General features: G+C 35.5%; 4 pseudogenes; 2 read left to right on the plus strand and 2 right to left on the minus strand.

Moving 5' to 3' along the window:
* Positions 1-3,679: 3,679 nt before the first annotated feature.
* LOC117781907 lies at positions 3,680-8,834 on the minus strand (annotated as a pseudogene).
* Positions 7,057-7,240, minus strand: LOC117782430 (annotated as a pseudogene).
* Positions 7,474-7,581, plus strand: LOC117782446 (annotated as a pseudogene).
* Positions 8,835-13,999: 5,165 nt separating the features above from the next.
* LOC117781380 lies at positions 14,000-17,246 on the plus strand (annotated as a pseudogene).
* The last annotated feature ends 812 nt before the right edge of the window (positions 17,247-18,058 follow it).

An 18,058-nucleotide genomic window follows, 5' to 3' on the forward strand; every position in this document is an offset into this window, starting at 1 on the left:
CAAAAGCAATTAATTTATTGTGTCGCATTTATTGTATCCATGTCATCTATGGCTCGGCTACTTTTGTTATTTTTTATGCAAACATTGTTCTAGCGCTTTTATTACTTTAAGCAAGGCCATAACTACAAGAACAACCTGTAAATAAAATCTCAGTGATATCGTGCTCTACCCTGATACGTAGAGATGCGAGGTGGAAGGGTGGCAGGGCCTCGAGGGGTAGCATTTTTTTCGTTTATATATATTTTAGGCGGACACCCACGGGGCGCCATTTGCGCATCTCGGCGATGTTATTCAACAGCATCCAAAAGGCTACCGTTCAATTAAAAAATTACTAAAAAAATCATCTTTTTCAATAGATTTTTCTGACTTTCCATTGACTTCTTCTACTTTTTCTGTTAATCAACTGTTAATAAAATTCTCATCAAATTGACGACGCCCGCAGAACTTTCGGTTTTCTTTACAACAATTTCGACACAGCAGAAACAACAACAACAGCACACACAAACACATACTCCTGAGTGTATGCGCACACACACACCCACACACACTCACAATTAAAATGGTTCACATGGTAAATTTTCTCATTCGAATTGAATGTTGCTCCGTTTAATTTTCATTGCACAACCAACGCACTCGCAACTCGCCACGAACTGTTCCATTATCCTTTGCCAGAGTCCTTCTGAAAGTTCTGCTGTCGCTTCGTCGCTGCTGCGTAGCCTTCGGCCCTAAACGAACGAGTGTCGAACATTTAAAGCTCTCACGCAATTCACCATGTTGTTGTTGATGTTGTTGTTGTTCTTGTTTGTTATCAGTTTGATTTGATTTGGTTGCAAGTAGCAGCAGCAACAGCAACAGCATGTCCTCGCACAATTTGTCTTCACTTGGCCGAGTGTATGCTTTCCATGTGTGTGTGTGTGTGTGTGTGTGTGTGTGTTCTCATGGGTATCTTGTGTAGTCTTGTGTGTAAGGAGCGCGCTGTTGAACTCACCACACCTTTCCTGTTGCTGCTGTTGCCGCTCTCTGTTATTTGTTTGCTATGTGTGTCCCACTCGGAGGCAAACACCTGTAGTGTGTATGCTGGCGGAAAGCTTTGCAGTTTCAACCACAGCCAGTGTTGCCACGTTGTTGTTCTATGGCATATGACATTATTAACAATCTGAATATCCTATATTGCCAGTATTTAATAGTACTTTTATTTAATTTTATTCTTCTTCTACAGTGCTAATGCTAAAAGTTTATTCTACAAATTAAATTAACCATATATTTTGTATTTATGAATGATAGAAAAAAATGACATACAACTTTTCCTTACAGTAATCTAATTCCAAATTATTATATTATATTATTATTTACTTTAATGTTTTTATAAATTAACTAGTTTTTAGCAGTATCTTAAAATTAAGTAGACGGTAGTTAATACTACTTTAAAATAAATTGCTTGCCGTACATATTGCCGTCGATTTTATGTAATAGTCAAATTACTTGAGTACAATTTGCACATTTATAAATGTGAGGAAATATCTTCAATCAAAAGGCTTAAGACAAGAATGAAATATGGACAAGAAAAAAAAAATGTAACAGGAAAACAGCAGAAAATATAGTAGAAGAATAAATAGAATTTGAGACAATAAAAAAAGCCAACATTCACTATTTAATTTCTTACTGAAAATCGAGAATGACTTACTTTTGAAAACATTTCAGAATATTAAATCGAATATTTTTTTCTATCATAAAGATGTTGATCACCTGCTGTTGAGAGAAATTCCAAGAATATGCATAGCACTCAATATAATTACTAACTAACTACTATTACTAACTACAAATTAAAAATTTTAAATTTAATTGTGTATACAATATTATGTTCGGATTCAATGTCACTTAAATAAACAGAATGAGCTGTCTGTTGCTATGCAAACCATAGGAGTGTGAGGAATTCATGCCAACACTCATACATATACCAACATTCAGACTCACACAGATACTCACGAGGTATTAAAGGTCAGCTTGTATGAGTACATATATATTCGCTGGATTGGCAATTGCATTTTAGCCGCAATTACTTAAGAACAACCTGTTGGCATTTGTCCTCAACACCAAACATAGACCCCTTCCTCTCTACTTATTCTGCCTTTCCCATTGCTCCTCCCTTTTGAGTGCTGCCTGTTTGTCTACGCCTGTTTGGTAGTTAATACAATTTTCTACAATTTGAAATGAACTCTTAATAGTGCTCTGACATTTTGCTTGGTCGCTGGTCACGTTGCTGTTGCCAACATTGCTGCTTATTTAGTTTATCAAGGAAATTCAGGATGCGAGGCCGAAAGCTGAAAGGCGGCGAAACAGTTGCCTTAATTTGTAGGTAATGTGTGGCCTGTTGCTCTACTCCAGCTCCCGTTGGCCCTTTGGTCGGAAGTGTGGCAACAATGTGACAACATCTCCATCTCCCTCTATTCTTCACCTTTCCTTTTACTTTGCCTCTCTTCATCAGTAAGCTACAGACTCTATAAAGCGCCCTTCCTGGCATGTGACATATGTGCAAACGACCTGGGCGTCGCGTCATATTGATTTATGGCCAACGAGCGGAGTCAGAGGATTGGGATCGGGTAGTGGAGTCGATACATGGTAACTTTGTTGGTCAAAGTATCCGTTCATTTGCCGGACTAAAATATTTACTTCATTTTGTCTCCCGGTCTATCGAAAAATAATCCACACACAATCCTTTGTACAGTGAAAATGAAAATCGATTATATTTGACACGCTTTCATTATAATGAAAAATTAATTGACGTCTTTCAATTCTTCATCACTCTTCCGTTTTCCATTGCTGCCATGTAAATAGAGTGGTGAGCTAAAATGCAATATTCAAACAGTGTGCCCACCTGAACGTACTTATAGATTCATATTATATACTGGGCATGGGTATGAAGTAAATTTTGCACAAATTTCCGTAGTGCTAAACGTGATTGAAAGCGGAAATTGCGCCATGTTCTTTCTTTTCGCTTCCGTTTGACAGCCACAAATTGTAGTTACGGCATATCCTCTCAGCTGCCAGTCTGGTAAATCGTATTTATCAATTGACATTTGATAAAATTGCGTTAGGTATCCTCCTTCCCTCTATTCGGGACTCCCTTCCCACAGCTGTCGCCCAACCATTTAAAGCCCCTGAAGTGTTGAACAACGGTCGATGATGCGATTAACGGGACATCGTCAGCATTCAGATCTCATAATACACTTACTACTGAAATATCTCTGTTAAGTTTAGTCAGGTGTCGATTAAATTGATTGGATAGCTGAGATTTGAAGTAATGGGCTTGCTTTTATGCAGGCTAAAGTTAGGTTTTGGTTTGGGACTAAGTGAAGATAGGATGGATTAATTTAAGATAGCATAGAATGGACATTATTGCATAAGTTGGGTTAACATAGGATAGGGCTAGGAAGCGAAAGGATAGGTTAGTTTAGTAAAGTTCTATGTTGAATAGACCGGTTGCTTAGCAAAATTAAGATTGTAGATTGTAGGAAAACAATAAATGAATAGTTCTTATGAAAGTTGAATGTATTTTAAGTAGTTGCTTATTCAAATTTTTAGTGATTTTAAAAATCCCTGCAAAAAGATAAGGCTGTGATAATAAAAAAACGAAGAGAAAGTCGAGCAAACGTGTTAAATAATTCAATTTGAAGTGAGATTATGTCATGAGACCCTCGCTGCGCAATATGGAATGTCAAACTGCAGCAGGACGATCAAATAGGATGTGGCTGCGCTGACAGTCAACTTTGAAATAAATCTAAAGTGTTACCGAGAATATGAATGTGTAGTCGAGGGCAAAGAGTCCGAATTGAACTGAAAGTATCCCTCCCAGTGAAGGAACTGCAAGGTGAAGGACTTCATAGAAGAGATCATTGCTGAGCATAAAAGCTCTTTTGCATGATCTCATGCACTATCATGCCGATTGCTTGGAATGATTGTTGGCATTGCAACAGAGACGCAACACAATGTAGGCCACAACCATTGTGGTAAAGCTCCAAATGACATACAAATAGGTCATGTAATCCAACACTGCACTTTTGCCACTGACGATGAAATTGACCTTCGTCTCGAGGAATATGCCAAAAATGCTGACCACAAAACAGGCAGCCATATATGGGACACACTGTGGTCCAAATTCTCCATTGGTAAGCACACTCAACGATAGAATTTTGTCGTGCAGTTTAAACAGATCCGGCAAATTGGCCTCGGTGCTCCTGAAAGGATATATATTTCCAAACGAGTATATAAAAAGAGGATACGTAACAAAAGTTGAGTGCTTACTCAGTATTCTCGTTCGTATTGTCATCGTTGTAATCAAAATATCATCGTCCTCCTCATCACTGGTATTCATTTCATCGTCATCCTCATGCTCCGACTGTTGCGGCTTCTGACGTTTCATTTCATCTGCCAGTTTTTGTTCTATGCCAAATGCTGATTTGGTTGCAATTGCTACAGTTGCCCCCGTCTTCCTCTCCTGCTTCTTTCCCTCGCTCTCAATGTCGAATACTGTGAGCGGGGCATGACGACGACGTGCCTCCTGGTTAATTTTCTCGAACAGCGTGTTAATTTGCTCAAAGCGATTCGAAATGACAGACACATGATAGATGAATTCCCCTTGAATGATACTTCCAGCCAGATATGGAAAACTTGATACCATGAACGGTATTATCGCATACTCAGCAAAGGTTCTGAAAAAAACCGAAACAGATTGAGATAGAGAGAGCAGGAAAAATGCCTTCACTTGCTGTGATTTGCTATGATTTATAGCTTGACTTAATCATTGTCAAGTTAAATGCTTGAGAGCAACAAAACTATCTTTGAACTTTTCTGATAGGGTTCAAAGTAATATATCAAAATATCAATATACCGATTTTTTTTACAAAACTGATATATTTATATATTAATATTTTTTTTGCACAAATATCGAATATGCGATATTTTTTTTGGGATATTTTATAATATTTGTGCGTTGGTCATTTTGTAATCTGTGTATCAAGCGAAAAGTTAAAAAGTCGAGCAAAATGAATCAATATTTAGTTAAATCTAAATTCAATAAACTAAAAAGTGGGAAAGTAATCCCTTGAAATTCTGGAATTCGCATAAGGCGTCCATGTCGGGACTTTATAAAATAGCCGTAAGATATCTCACCAGCCCTGGTAGCTCAGTGCCTTCAGAGCGGCTAGCGTCCGGTATAAAATTTGTCATTTGTGACTCACGTAGCCGAATTACAGATTTCAACATAACGCAGCGCGTATTTTTAAAGTCTGTTAAATCCAAATATTGGAATTTAAAGTTCGTTAATTTTTAATATATATAATTAAATTAGCTTAGTGATATTACATATTAATATATAAGTCATGAAATATATTATGTTTGTTTAACATAGTATCTTATTACATATTAATATCGACGTCATGAAAAGTATAGTCACTGCGGACGGCAGTTCGCGTTAGTGACGAAAGCAGCACGAAGGGTGCGAAAGGCGACTAACTATATACAGCTAATTTAATTTGCTACGACTGTCCGATCAGATCGAGTTATATACCGATCGAAAGGTTAGCTCTAACTTACAAAATGGCATACTAAAACTTTTTTCTAACCAACCGGGTCAGGAGATGGGGTGTAAGTGGGAGGAAAATTTAGATGATTGCATTGCATGGTTTTTTGGTAAAATTTTTTATTTTTTAAATACTACTTAAAAATACGCGTCGATTGATACCTCAATCACCCGATAACTGGTTCAAAAGATAAATAAGTTTGAAAATTTTAGTGGACTTCTTAAAAATGAAATGAAAAGTCAGTTTGTTTGTCTGTTTGTCTGTTTGCATCAAAGCGCTAAAGAAGCTTAAATTTAATGATGGGGATTTATTCCTTTTCGAAAATCTAGAAATGTTTGTTCTACGACTTTTTTAAAAAACCGCTAGTTTAGCGGGAAAACGCTAAATCCCGCTAAAATTGAAACCTCAACCGTTTCCAAACCATAGCAGCTACAGATATGTCCTATATATCATTGGAAAGGTGTGTTTGTAAGTACTCTTCTAAAGTACTCAGGTAACATTTTACAGGTGAAATAAAGTTTTTTAGCTTTTGGCGATTTCTGACAAAACGGCTCTAACGATTTATGTTAAATTTAATATGTTGTAATACGTACGATTTCGCGTTTTTTTGGTATGTGAAACATAAATTTTGGTTGAGGGTTTGGAAGATATTACCTGTTAAGTGAATAAATACATTTTCTATCGCTGAAAATCACGTTTTAGTACAAAACTTTTGGTTTTATGAGATATCTCAACCAAATACAATATGCATTTAACTTGGTTTTATATATCCTGACCAAAGTTGGTTCAAATCAGACCACTATATCATATAGCGGCATAGGACCGATCGGTCAATATTAAGTCTTAGTATGAAAAACTTTTTTGTTTAATGAAATATTTTAACCAAACTATTAGAATATGCATATTAGTTAGACTTATATGTCCTGACCAAAGTTGGTTCTAATCGAAATATGAAATACGTTCAACAACAAAATTTATATATTTCACTATTTGCCTGCATTAATGATAAAGTTACAATGTCAAAAGCAAAAGCAATTGCAAAAATTTCTGATATCTTATTACACAACAAAATCGAACTAATAGATAATATTGTTATGTATATATCTATAAATTGTATCTTATTGTGGGGCAGAGAATCACATTTTGTGAGAAAAAAGATCAATTATATCAAATATATCGATATTTTAAATCGATATATTAAATATCATATTGATATTTTTTGAAAACAAAAAATGTTATCAATAACATATTTTAAAAATATTTGACAGCCCTAATATCTGATATCCAAATTGAGTACGCGAATAATGAAAAAAGTGTTTGGCATTCAGCACTGCCCAAAAAAATATATTTTTGAATATAAAGAATCGGGATGAAATATCATATATAAAGATTTCTGGAACATCGAGATTGAGTTTTCAATATGCCCTTTTCTTTACTGATTAATCAAATGGCCATATGTCTTATATGTTATTTATTTCTTAGTTGGGCTGAAATCCCGGCGGTGCTGCAATACCAACCCTTGACAGTAGGGCAAGCTCCTAGCACTCCGTCTGATACAAAATCAGTTAACATTGCGGTCCTCCAATGGAGGAACTATCAGATGTTAAGCTGATAAGAAAGATACTACACATTTGATCTTAGCCAAAAGGCCGAGAAGCGATAACTTAACAGGTGAAAATGACTATCACTCTACCCGTCGACTACTATAACTACTTGGGAATTGCAGGGAAAACATATGCTTGAAAATTGAGCACATGAATGTTTGCAGTGCCTACTTAAGGAAGTTTACCAAAAGGTTGGCCTACTTTAGGGCCATAATAATGGGTCTGGCCCTATAATTCCCAAACAGTTAAAGTCTGCCTTTCAGTAATCTTCATGTGGATTACTTTGTATTTTCCTCTGGCTTCTCTTCATTCGTCGAATAAATCTTTTCTGCCTTTACTAAAGATTTCCGTGGGAGGAGCACTCTAATGAGTCTAAATTGAATTTTTTAGTTTTGAGCCTGGCAACGATAGTCGACGGGCCATTTAAAATACATTGAAAGGATTGAATTTGTTCTAAACGATTTTAAAGTGGCAGTGTAGAGGGAAGGATGTTTCAGAAAAGTTCTGGCAAATTAATTTAAAAGGGACAAATCTGTCCTGAAAAGGATGATATGGCAGCCCTGATGCCCATGTAAAGATAATAAAAAGACGATAAAAAGAAAATCGAAATTTAGTATATTTATCTTTTTTTAGTGTGAAAGTTTTGACAACATTTGTTTAGTGACAAGTGATTGTAGGAAAATTAACAATGCAATCCACAAACTATTTTGGAAGTCGGAATAACAAAAACTTAACGTTATTTACATATTTAAAAATATATAAATCACAAGTAATGGGCGTATGGTGTAGAAAATAAATAAAATTTGGTAGAGTTTCCAGATTTTAGCCTGCAACTTTTGCACATCGATTTTCAACTCTAGCATCTAGACTACCATGAAGCTCAAACACACCCCAAATTATAAAAGTAAAATACAAAACCCTGGACAGAACTGAAAAGCCACTGTCAAGTGAAAACCCTAAACTCTTTTATTACTTGCTTATCTTTGTGATCATATTGAATTAATCTTTTTTTTAAATACTTATACTTATACCTAAGATATACCTACATTTGGTGACAATACTCTTGTGATCTAAAGGCAGATTAAGTATATTTTATTTATATCATACTTACGCATACAATTCGGTGGAATCGTAATACAAGGCAAAGATGAATACGCTAAAAACAAAGAGCCAAGTGAAATGGTAGGCAACGCTATGTTTGACGGCCTTATCACGATTCTTGTCTAATTCGGCAACGCGACGACATTTCTGTATGACGACATCGATCTCGGCAATATGCGTTTCAAAATCCACAAAGAACTGCTTGCGGCGATATAAACTCAAAACAAATATGGTTACATATAGGAAAGCGCCCAAATGCATAAAGAGATTGTTACTCAGGCGACAGACGCTGTTGCATGCATCCAAGAATGAGAGTCCAAAACTTTGCAACAAATTGATTCCGAAGTATGCCATTAAATACAGGCACGGCACTAGATACATCATATATAGTCCACCAGATAGTTAGAACGCAATTGCTGGCGATTCAAGGGTATAAGCCCAATGGCCTACATAGTAGGGTAATTCGAAAGATATGCAAATTAGAGATTGAAATTAATTCAGGCAAAATAAAATGCCTTACCATTGAAAGCCAATTCATAATTTGTATCATTTCAACTGGATTTATTCAAACTGTTTTCCGTTTAATAACTGTCGCAATGCGGTTCGAACCTTTCACTAAACTGACACGACTAAAGGGTTAAATATTCACCCAATATTTGAACGCTTTGTGGGCTTAAAAAAAATTGGTTTCATTGTGTAAATAATGCGCATATGCTTAAGATAAATATCTTTGGAGTGGTGCGACCCCCTAAAACAGTTTAGTGTGGGGCTCTCAATGCTTTTAGTTTATTAAATGTGAACGAGTACATGTACACAGAGCGAAATTTCTGAAGAAAACGTAATGGGAATTATATTTAATATGTATTAATATCTTTTATTAGATTAATATATCTTTATATTAGAGCATTGGTATTGAAATAAATAGAAGTTGGACAATGTTAGGCATAACAAACAGTCCCTAAAAGAGTCTTTAATTGTAATATAGGTATCCCCAATTAAATTGATACCAAATTTAATGTAGGAAAACGAAAACTATTATACGTGTATCATTCTGATCAAAAGACATTTATGTATAACTTTACGACTAAATTGTTATATTAATCTTTTTATGGGACAAAAAAAAATATTATGAAGCACATTTGTAGAGGAGTAGCCCTTAGTTAAATATAGAACTAATGTTCCTTAATCCATTTGTGACTCTCTTAAGGCTTCTGTTCCAAATGCTTTTTAACTATTCATTTTATTTTATAGTCAATAATTTATCGCTTTAATGCCTGCTCAACTCGTATATTTGTTTTTCGCCTTATAGATTAATCACTACAGGATTAAGTGTATTGTTTTATAAACTATTACGAGGCACTTTAAGCAATTTATCGAGACAACGCTAAGTTATTCGCAGAGCTCTATCTAATAATTTCCACATATTTTCACCGTATTTTACTTGCTAATTAAACAATTATAAGTTAGTGCCACATTGCTGGCATCTTTGTCGGCTTTCAGTCAAATTAACAACTACAACCTACTCTACAGCAACAAGAACATAAATATTTACAACAAGTACAACACAAGCATCGAGTGCTGAGAAAACCAATTAAAAGCAAAGCCCCTTGCAGCATTAAGACCGACACATGGATGATAAAATGCAAATTTCCCTCGAGTTGACGGATATTCTAAGCCTCTAAAGAGTGTGTCTTGTATAGAAAGAGAAATAAGTAAAGAGAGAGAGAGAGAGAGAGAGCAGAAGTGGATAGAGAATGAGTGAGAGTGAGAAGGAGTTACTTATGATTCGAACACGATGGGAAAGTTGAAGGTGTTACCATTTGCTTCGCATAGTTAATAATTGAGTTTGCAACTGAGGCAAACACACAAAAAGACACACAAACATACATGTACAAAAATGTATAATATATAAACTTTCACTCGCATACACTCGCATACACATGTTGTGCCTGAGCCGAGTAAACAAGCAACTTTGAAGCTTATGTCTCTGCACGCCTAAGGACAGCACGCATTTACACATACACACACACACACACAGAGGCACACACATATACACATAACTAACTGTAATGACACTTGGGTACTACCAGCTTATATATTTAACTAGGCAAGTCGCCTCGATTTGCCATGCGTAAACTGTAAAATAGATTTATCTCGACGTAGAGTCTAAGCGGCTGAATCATTTGCTGCTTTTAAATTTTGAAAGCCCCTCGCTTCTAGCTTTATACACTCCTAGAGATCCTTCTCTCTCCTCTTATTGTAATTTTACAAGCGCATTAGTTTAGTAGGCTTGTAGTTATTGTTATTGCATTGCAGATATCCGGTAATAAACACGCCCTGGCTTTTCCCAATTTTCCCAGAATTCAAATAACCGAAACCTGAAACTAGACGCTGCGCTTTATAGTCGCATCGGGAATGTAAGAAAGGGGGTATCGCGAGGGGGGTAGAAGCAGTTTTGCCACTTTATTTACTCCCACTGGTGGTATCAATAAAATTGCGGTCATAAACTGAAACCGCAATAGGCCGCTACGCACTGCCACGCCCATAAGCCTCCTCTCCTCCCCAATTTCTACTACTAACCTCCCAAATGACAGCTCCTCAGTCAGTCAGTCACTCAATCAACTGGCAGCCCCGCCCACTTTTCCCTCAGTATGCCCCTCAGTCGCGTAATGAGTTTGTGTGCTCAAGATTTTGAGCAAAGATTTTCCTAAATGTTTCTTTGCTCAGCCTAAAACTACAAGTCCGTCACTAGCTGAATTTTGGGCAAAACTGTGAAAAGTTTTTTACCGACAATTAGAGAGCATGTTGGTTTTGACCAAAAAATCATGTTGATTCGGCTCAAGGCTATAAATTGTTATAATGGTATAAGTATATTCCATTTTTACAGTTGAGCGAACAATTTGCACATAAACATGTTGGGAATTACAGTCTTTAACTTTCGATGTATTCGCCAATTATCTACTACACTATGTTCACTGAAATCAAAGATATTTTCCTATACTTGGCATGTATAATTTTCTATCTTATGGATTTTCTGCGATAAAATATTTAAAAAATGACTATCAAAAAATTATTTTTTTAACATTTATATCTTTTTCCCATAATAGTTTGCTTCTTTAACAATTTTCATTTTTAAACAAATAACTGTAAAAATAAAAGTTTACCAAAGTGTTCATCGAAACATTTACACATGTATACATTATTGTAGTTTGGGTTATTTCCACTTTTCGCATAATAATCAGTAACAAAGCTTTTTTAGTTGCTTTAAAGCTACTAAAATCTTCTGGAACGCATAATGGCTGATTCTTAGATTTTTTAAATATTTACGTAAGTTTTGCATCTTCCAATCATTATATTCGTAAACAAATAGAAGCTTTCATACCAGCATTGTAGCTGAGCAAAACTGCCGAATCGTTTTAAGCTGCACCTCAAGTCAAGGCGTCCCTGAAAAGTTAGTGACTCTACGGACGAAAGGGTAACTCGAAATAAGAGACGCAGTATATACTGGCGCGTTAGTCGATATAAGAATTGTCTAACTGACTGATTTTTGGCCTTATCAACTTAGGAAACTATACAAGGCTTCTTCGGGCAACTGTTGTGGCACGTAGATTTAAGATGGGTGCCTCTTAATGACTCAGTGCGTGTCAAGGTGAAACTCGAGTCTGGTCTGCTGTTATGTATTTGTGGTTTGCCTTATCATTATCTTTTTCTTTCTGAGTTCAACTCTCAACTCTGTGACTGACCCAAGATAATTATTCGTGCCGTTTTTTTTGGTCTCTCTAGCGGTTTTAATGGATTCTTACATAAATATTTCATTGAAAGCCATTCATAAGCGACGCCACACGGTGCTGACAGGCGCCTCCCACTCCACAATCCCAGCCCAGCCACGTGTTATGCCCCAAAGAGAAAAATAAAATGAGAGAGAAAAAGTCAGTGAGAGAGTTGAAAAAAGCTTTTCACCACACAATGACAATGCCGATAACTTTTTCGTAAAAACATTTTAGCTTATGTTTAGGTCGATGTTGTTGCAAGTTTAGAAATGCAACAACTCGTTGGCAATTTGTTGATTTTAGCAAAATGTCAAATGCCAAGGATGTGATTCGCTTCGATGATACAGCTCCTAATGTGCTGCCAACACAATAAAATGTCTGCAATCAAGTCCTTAAAGCCAAAAATTATTTAACTAAATTAAAAAATCATGTGGAAAGATTTTATTAAATTTAAAATTTATTGAAATAAATTAATTTTTTTTAACTGTTAAAAACTGCGTATAATACATTTAATAAATACATATTAATTATATAAAACATAGAAAATGTGTTAAAGAGCTCAGACGTTTTTTTTAAATAATTCTCTAATTTGAATCCCTCCGCACAACCCTGCTTACGTCCTTGTCAGCAAATTCATTTAGTTATAACAAGAGCAGGTCTATAATATGGATCCTCTTTTCAATATAAAATATTAACTTTTGTATCTTTGACAGTTCACTGCTTATATTTTGCTTATTGCATTTGCAATATTGCAACATAATAATGCCAGGATTCTTGTCTCCTCGACTGGCTTTTATTTTTATTGCTGGAGCTACAAAATATAGTTTGACAATGTATGCAAAAATTTTTTTTTAGATAATATTTACTTATTTTTTATGTTTTTTATTTAAAAACATTTCAAAGCTTTATTGATTAATGTTATCAAAGAGCTGTATAATAACCACGGACAATTGTTGCTTTCGCATTCTTTTAAATTTTCTCCTGCAACATTCAAGAATGCAGGTAGCTTCCTTTATTGTTGTTTTTCCATTGGCAGACAAGCTTTGAACCAATCATTTTGACTTGTAGGGTATATCGGTATTCGATGATTTTTGTTTGGTGAATTATTAATAAAAAGTTGCATCTCAGAGACTTTAAGAACTAGAGCAACCAAATTTGACACACAGATTTCTACAGACCCCACGCAGATCAAGTTTGTTTCAAATTTAAGCCACGCTCCCTCCGCCCCGCAATTCAGGAAAACCACCACACCCACAGTTTTTAAGATAATAAGGTTTTGAGCTAATTAACGTTATATTTATATTATATTTTTTTATCTGTTATCTCGGATTATCGCATCAAGAACAATCAGTTGAAAATTTAATGCATGAAATTTCGACGCACCGAACGGCTTCAAAAATGTATGATATCCACGATTTTAAATTTTGTTCGATATTTTTGGCATATAAAGACTTTCTAGACTTTTACCTCGTAAAGAGGTTTTTGTTTGTACAACGACGACTGTAAAAGCGTTAAAGATAGCAGAGTTCATTCATCTAGCAAAGACACAATCCAACTAAAAAATTGATTTTTGAGCTGACGCACAAAAGTTTGCTGCAGTTTTATTCCTACGCTCAAGTGCAAAATGAAAGATCAAACGATCGATGGATCCGATTCGATGCGTGTTCGAATTAAACATAACGAACAAGAACAGCAACAGCAATAAAAATAAAAATAACAACAAAGCACTGTTGTTTTAGGTGGGTTGGGTGTGTGTAGTGTAGTCGTGGGTTAAACGCTAAACGCAGCGGACGTAGCGTTCGTTCTTCGTTGTTTTCAGTTGAATATTTTGCTTAAGTATTTCTGTTGTTTCGAATTAAAAGTGTGACAGTGTGATAAGTGTGTGCGAAAATGTCGCTGTCTCACATTGACAGCAACAAGAACACAAAGGATGCCAGTTGCTGCTGCCAATATATCCTCGCGTTGCGCCTTTGCAGAAAATATTCATTGATGATTTGACGGCGACACATTCGATGGATCGACGTCGTCAATGGCGTGTGCCCTGGTTCATTTTATTGATGTGCTTTATGCAGGTAATGCCCCATTTATGATGCAGTTGCTCCACATTTCACACTTCCCTGTTCAGCTGCCAGTCAAAGACAGTCGGACGCGGCGTGCCAAATGTTTTATGTATCTCTCTCTAGTTTTCTACTATCCAAATTTAATTTTCAAATCACACACATCTCTGCACTTGCTATCGCCACTTGCGGTCAATAATTACTTTTACTTTTGTTTGAGTTTCACGCGCATGTTTATTTGTTTATTATTTTTTAGCTGCGAAAGATTGTTTTTTTGAAACGTAAATTATTTCATACATTTGCTTTACATACGAATTAAATTCTTTTTCTGAAGCATGTTTGAAGGCTTATCAGCTGTTGCATGTATTTATTTGAACCTGAATGACTTATTTTATGAGGCTTATGAGTTCGCTGCATTTGTAATCAGCATTTTTGTGAGTGAAACAAAGACTCATTTTATATCATTTACGTACGTTCTTAAGTACTGCTGACTAAAAGTATAGAAAATTTTTTATAGGTGCGAATATTTATAATTAATCTCGAATAGTGAAACAGCAATTATACAGGCATTAAGTAAATGGCATTTGTCATATGTGGAGACTCACTTTGCTTGACTTTGATAAGCAATCATCTTTTTAAAAACGTTATTATTTAAATTGCTTATCGATTAGGACAAATTAAAGAAGAAAAGTTGAATTAACTGAGGAAATAAAATTAATAAATTATATCAAAGAATTACTATACGCTAATTTGGTTTTTTTTTTTTGTTTATTAAGCTTAATATTAAATACTGCTTATTAAAAATAAATAATAATGATAACAAATGTACAAAAGTTGGTAACACAACTAACCTGCGATTTGTCAATGCATTTATTTCACTTCTCATAATGTATCTTTGTATCTATGCCTTCATACAGTTTCAGACATTTATTGTGAGAGTGTTCCAGTTCATTGAAAGTGTTGGATTTAGTCTTGTAGCAAGTGCTTTGGATATGTGGAATTGTGGATACGTTTTTGCCACAGCCACCTACTCATTCACCTGGGAAGTCTCACAAGTGTCTGTACCTGTGGTTATTGCATCCCCGTTGCATGATTCGACCCATTTTGTCTCACGTCTTAATATTTGAAATGTCTGCTATCTACGCACAATCATGTTGAGATCGTTGTTAAGTGTTAGAGATGTTGTTATTGTTGATAATTGAACCCAGCCCACAAAATGCTATTCATTCCATATTGCACAATCTCGAACTCGAATCTCAATCCAAATCCAAATCACAATCACTAGCGACGTGTCTTGAGTTTATTGCCATTTTAGTCAGTAGACAACTTAAAATGTTGCGACTGGCATTTGTCTTATTTGGTGTGATGCATGCTGCCACCGTTTTGGTGTTGCTGCCTCAAGACTCAAGATGCCGCTGACAAAGCATCAATATTTGTGTGGCAGCTCTTGGCACTCCACTTGGGTATCTCACACTTGGCCGCTGAGCGAAAGTGACAGATTACTTGGCATCCAATAATTCTCTCATTTTTTGATCGATGGCACTGTGCAACAAGGTGTTGAGTTTAATTTAGTGATGCTTAGTGTGATAATTTTAGATGTTCGAAGTAAAGTTCTCTGTAAATATGAATCACGATTAAAAGCTGGATTTATTCAAACTATAGAAAATTATAGATTAAAGATTATCCCCATTCATAACCACATTTGTTGTTTTTGGACATGATGATCTCTATATCCGAAAAATGGTATATTAAATCGAATTAATTAAAAATGTTCACTAAATCAGAATCTGCGTATTCATTAAATACGAGTTGAAGAAAATAACTTGATCCGAAGTAATTGGACAATCTGCAAGTACTGAAGAAATCTGATTCAGGTCAGGCAGGATTATATCTCAAATAGTTGTCCATATAAATATTTAACCTTAGAGCTAGAACTATCAGGGCTCTTATGTTAAAACAGACAATAAATCTGATTGAATTAAAAATGTATTATATATTATTTTAGGTATGAGTGTAGAGTCAATCTCAGTAATATTAACTAAGCTTGCCCGCAACTTTGTTTCTCAGTGTAATGGCTGATTGTGACTTTAAGGTCAATGTTTTTTCTTCCCCATTCACAGATATCGCTGCATCTGATTTCCAATGAGTGCATGCAACGGCGTCTCATCTATAGGCCGGAATCATGCCACGAATATTGGCGCTACTTTACCTACATGCTGCTTCATGCGGACGTGGCATTTGAGTATTAATATGTGTCTTCAGGTGAGTTGCTCTATCAACCACACACCACTCTGAGTAATTGTCTTATATCTTCTTATTTGTTTATTTCTGTTTATTTATTTTTTATTTTTTTGTGTTTGTCAGTGCTTTATTGGGATCTGGCTGGAACTGGAGCAGGGTCATTGTCGTGTGGGCCTGGTTTATATTGCGGGCGGCATTTGTGGGGCATTGGCCAATGCCTGGTTGCAGCCGGAGCTCTTGTTGTTGGGTGCCTCCGCGGGCGTCTATGCGATGCTGTGCAGTCATGTGCCGCACCTGGTTTTGGTCAGTCAACTGTGTCCAAATCGAATGCAACCGCAATATAACATGTTCCTATTTGTTTTCATTTTGTATTTTCTTTTTTATTATTTTAGAACTTCTCACAATTGTCGCATCGCTTTGTACGCATTGCTGTGATTTTAATATTGCTAGTCAGTGATGTCGCATTCACAGTTTATCATTTTTGCATCAATCACAACCGCAATCCCGCATTAGTCTTGACGCCCATCTGGGTGGCATTTTGGCCGGTTTCCTTTGCGGTTTCATCTTTTATCGGCGACTGCAGCGCATATCCACAACAACAACAACTTGGCATTTTTTGGGTACTCGAAGTGCCTAATTCTAATTAATTCCATTGTCTATATATAGACACACTGTTTTTAGCTTTACATTAGTCTTAAACCATTTAGAATTCCACACGAATCGCAGGAAAAGTTAATTATACAATCTTTCCATCATTATTTTGTCCCATTTTTTTTTTTTTTTGGCAACTTGAGTGATTTTTATGGTCACGTACTTCTAGGGCTATTCATAATTATTTTTATCATTCTTTGCTATAAGAGAACAATTGCTTGAATAAATGTTATTTTACACTTTCGAATCGATTTTATATTCAATCTGCTTCAGTTTTACGACTTCGTTGCAAATTCCCAGCTAATTCTCTACAAATTCTCGCACGGTGAATGCCTCATTAAATATTTATGTTAGATTTTATTGATATTTAAGCCTCGAAAATTGGATTTTCAATTAATTTTCCATTTGACATTGTGTAACTTAAATGTGCAGCCTTATATTTGCTCAGCTACTAGTTAAAAATTCATCGATTCACGTATTTCCTCTAATAGCATCTAAATTCGTTCTTAATTAAACTTTCTATAAATTAAAAGTGAAATTACAATAAATTCATGGCAGATATTACACACATTCACATCATAGGGGCTATTGATAAGGTTTATTTGACAATTATTCCGAGTTGAAGTAGATTAACTTAATGTCATTAATGTAATACTGTGCACATTTTGCGTCAAAGGAAATCAAGTTTATAAAAGCGACTAATTGATATTGATCACATCAAGGAGCGTTTTCAACAAATTTAGATATGGGCATTTCCAAAGCCCCGTTACGTTACATTCCTACGGCAAAAAAATTAAAATGATCAAAATTAAAAAAAATGTCTATTTAATAAAATATTTTAAAACAATCGGCCTTTTTGATTAAAAGATATAGGCAGCGCCGTGGCGAGGAAAAGTTGCTCGCGGGACAAAGATTTTGGCGGTGCACGAATAGAATTTGGTCACAATCTCAACAATGCATAAATGCTTTAACATAGTAGTCTTTTGACCGACTCCGATAAACCGATAAAAGATAGGACGTGTTCTATAATATTTCCATCGGTGATAGCTGACGCA

The sequence above is a fragment of the Drosophila innubila genome (genome assembly GCF_004354385.1).
Source record: "Drosophila innubila isolate TH190305 chromosome 2L unlocalized genomic scaffold, UK_Dinn_1.0 4_B_2L, whole genome shotgun sequence".
NCBI lineage: Eukaryota > Metazoa > Arthropoda > Insecta > Diptera > Drosophilidae > Drosophila > Drosophila innubila.